This window comes from Cynara cardunculus (assembly GCF_001531365.2).
Source record: "Cynara cardunculus var. scolymus isolate 2C chromosome LG 2, CcrdV1, whole genome shotgun sequence".
Lineage (NCBI taxonomy): Eukaryota > Viridiplantae > Streptophyta > Magnoliopsida > Asterales > Asteraceae > Cynara > Cynara cardunculus.
The window spans coordinates 34,077,309-34,081,284 of NC_037529.1; the positions used below are offsets into that span (position 1 = coordinate 34,077,309).

The following is a 3,976-nucleotide window of genomic DNA, read 5'->3' on the forward strand; positions in this document are numbered from 1 at the left end:
ATATATTTCGTATGATTTTTCAAATTAAAAAAAAATTGAAAAGGATTAATGATCAAATTATTTTAATTAAAAATAAAATATATTTCGTTGGTGATTTTTCAAATTAAAAAAATAGAAAATAATTTGATTAAATTACTGATGAATTAACGCTAAAATTTAACTAAATACATAATTAATAAAACTCATCATTAATCCATCTGTGAAATAATATCACCAACAAGATTGAAGCATGATTTTTCACACTTATTAACGTGTTACAGTGTTAGAACATCTGACGGTGGTCAAGTTAGTTATCAATTAGATATAAGTAATCAATGCATATATACCAATGAATACTAGAGACGAATTTTAATTAACTAGTAGTGTACCTGTGCAATGCGGCGGGAGCTGTGAAATGTAAACGATTTCGAAGCTTTGGTGGTTTTGTTTGAGGAGGTTTTAAGGATGATATATTTACACTTAGGAGGTCGTTTACCTAAATATTTATCACTGAGATTTAAAAATATTTCTTACTTTACTGGGTAAGATTGTAATCCATCAAAATGATATCATATGTAACAATTTACCACGTAAGCCCTTAACATCCATCTTTACCGAGTCGTCACTCTCACTTACCAAGTAAGATCCTTATCGTCACTTTTACTAGGTAAGAGACTTTTCATCTTTCTCAACATTCTTATCGGATAAGACTCTCCATCTTTATCACTCTTACCGGGTAAGATTATCGGTCCTTATAATGTTTATTCGGTAAGGTAAATGATATGGTAAATGTTTATCAGGTAAATGCTTATCAGGTAAATGTTTAGTAAATGACCCCTTAAGCATTACATATTAATACATTTTCAATAAATAAGAGTTATGGTTCTAATTGTAGYCGATGGACAAAAAATTGTTAAAATAAAATAATWTWTWAGCAGATCCAATCTAATCTAATTACTATTAAAGTACAAAAAGAACTTATTTTATGTAATATTTGTATTTTGCATCTTGGTGTATAAAAATGGTTGAAATTATTCGGCGATTGATCAAAATATTGGATAAAACCAAACCAATTTAATCTTTCATTGTTACTGATCGACACTGTAAATCTAGTTGGATTATGTCGATTATAAAAAAATCGTATACAATAAATAACTGAATTAGATCAACTAATCTAAGGGGTTTGGTAAATACATAATGATATGGTGGAGAATAATTAAGAGACTTTATATGATTTAGTGTAGAATAAAAAGGATTGTTTGATAAATGTTCTAAATTCTTGTTATGATTATAATCCTCCCTGGCTTGTTTTGAGGGTTTAAGATGTCGATAAGCTTCACCAACTCATTCAGATCCATCTTGTCACTCACCTACAGGGACAAAATAGTAATTTCAGCTTCGTGTTCATGTTTTTTTGACTAAAAGGGTGCAAGAAAAAGAAATCAATGACCACAAATATACCTTAATTCCAAGTGGGTTTGTGATTCATCTAAGGAACTCAACATGTGCACCATCAAGCTGGCGAGTTCGCTCACCAGCCCAGAGGAAATGAGCCAAACAATCATAGTATAAGCTAGAAGTTGAATCCAACCTAGTGAGAGATTGCTCATATGGCAAGTGTAAGCACTCATGGGATGTCTAGAAATCAGTGGTGGTCATGATAGGGTGGTCCACTGTAAGTCCGACAGCCGACATGAACCCAATGCCTCATCAACTCGGCTAGCTAGCTCAAGATACCTAAGATCCCATAGCAAAAGTCTCATCATAAATACATCTAAATCATACTAGTAACCAAGAATCAAGGTTCATATATAGATAAATGATTTGTGTGTGAATAAATGAATCAGTTAATAGAGTAGCATACCTATCACCCTGTTCGCTCTGCTCGGTGAAATCAATATTCCATTGAGTAACTCTCTGCATAGTGGCATAACCTCCGGTGGCGAAAGCCCTCAAGAGATTAAGAGTGGCCGCTGATTGGCAGTATGCTCTGATCAATCTTTGAGGGTCTGGTGTTCTTGATTTCAAATCAAATGCATCACCATTTACATTATCTCCTCTGTACCTTGGTAGCTTCACACCATCTTTCTCCTCAAAAGAGTCTGATCTGGGCTTTGCAAACTGAMCARCCATTCTTCCCACCTGTTTTCATCAAATTCCAAGAATCCAAATTCAAATTCAAATTCAAACAAGATCGTCACTCCTTCATTGAATGAACGATGACCAATTGATAAATATTCTAAATTAATATATTACCTTGCAAATATAAATCACTTTGCAAAATAACATACATCAATCAAAATATTTATATATAATTTACTGGTTGTATGTATAAATGGTATTGCATTCCCAAATGAACAAGGGAAATAATGGCCATGGATGCAAAAAAGAGAAAAGTATGGTCACRACAACATTTCCTGGACTTTCTTGTCATTGTTACCAATATGATTATGCTTGAATTTATATATTCTTGCCTTCTGGAATTTGTTATCCTATGGTCACAACAACATTTCAATATAGTTGTTAGCACACAACATAAAAACTTAGGGTTGTATATCAAGCGTTGGGTTTCGATGAGAAAAAGAGAAAAGCGTAAAAAAGGATCTTCACGCTTGAATACACACAAGAATGAGATGCACCAGATCAATCCCCGAATCAAGCGCGATTTTCGTGGGTGGGTTTGAATTTAAAGGTGATCAATGGTCCATATTCCTTCTTACACTTCTTACCTTAACTCTTTTTCCCACACAACCATTCACATATATATCAAACACTTACCATGTAAATGCTTATCGAGTAAACGCTTATCGACAATAGTCACCTCCCTCGGTTACCTTATCGACAATAGTCACCGCCCTCGGTTACCTTAACTCTTTTTCCCACACAACTATTCACATTGGACGCTACACAATTCTAACTTCCAATTGTCCAACACTTGCAGGTTCAATTAATGAAATTCTTTCCACAAGACTTACACTGTTCACATGCTAAGTTGCTATTCTCTATGCCTCTTTATGAATTAAAAAAGAAGTATGAAGTTAGAAACTCAAACCACATTGCAAGCATTTACCATTCATTAGGTGTTAAGTTCTAATAGAGCATCATATTTTTATATTCTTTTGTTTACATAAAAATGGTAAAAAAAAAACTTAATTTTTCATGCTATCTTTGCATTTGGTCTGGTTTTCAGCAAATCACTCATTAGCATCAATTTTGGTGTTCATTACGTAATATAAGGAGTATGTTATGCCTTTTCCCTTGCAATTGAAAGTTCTTTTTTGAGTTTTTCACATATGCTTTATAAAATAGTAAAGCCTAAAATATTATCCAAAAAAACATCTCTAGAGATTCCACTTTAAACATCCAATACACATAAAGATCATCATGAGTGATTAACACATAAAAGATATATGTGAATGATTGCAGTCTTTCTAAATACATCTTCCATTGAAAATTTAAATTATAAGGTAGATAAAACCTTAAAAGTTAACCAACTACTTAAACTAAAGAGGAGAGAAAACATACACTCAGAAAAAGTGATAAAGTTTAACTAAATTCACCAAAGATCAAAATTATTGTGCATCATGAATGGTCTTAATGTGATATACCATTAGTGACAGCCGTAGGAGAAGGAACTTCATTAATCCCAACATATTCAACATCATTTTGTCGTCCCATTGCAGTAGCTGTGTTCTTCAATTTCTACATAAAGTAACAAAAATCATACAAATCAATTGACAGATTCCTAGCATATAATATAAGTAGAAACAAGAACGTCAATGGTTGTGTTCATTTCTAAAGCCCTTTAAACCTAGAAGTTTTGAAATAGAAAAAACGTTATCAAGTCTTTTCAAGCCTTTAATGTAAAATACATGCATTATCTCCCCCTTCAAAACATCAATTTGAAGAGATTTATGTTAGCTCTCATCATCTTTGAATGTAAAAGTATCGAAAAAGTAACACAGCAAGTTTTGACAGAAGATAATCTGTCACAGAA

The 3,976-nt window shown here is 32.6% G+C and overlaps 1 pseudogene; it reads right to left on the bottom strand.

Annotated features, from left to right (window-relative positions):
- Positions 1-1,250: 1,250 nt before the first annotated feature.
- Positions 1,251-2,112, bottom strand: LOC112504103 (annotated as a pseudogene).
- Between the last annotated feature and the right edge of the window lie 1,864 nt (positions 2,113-3,976).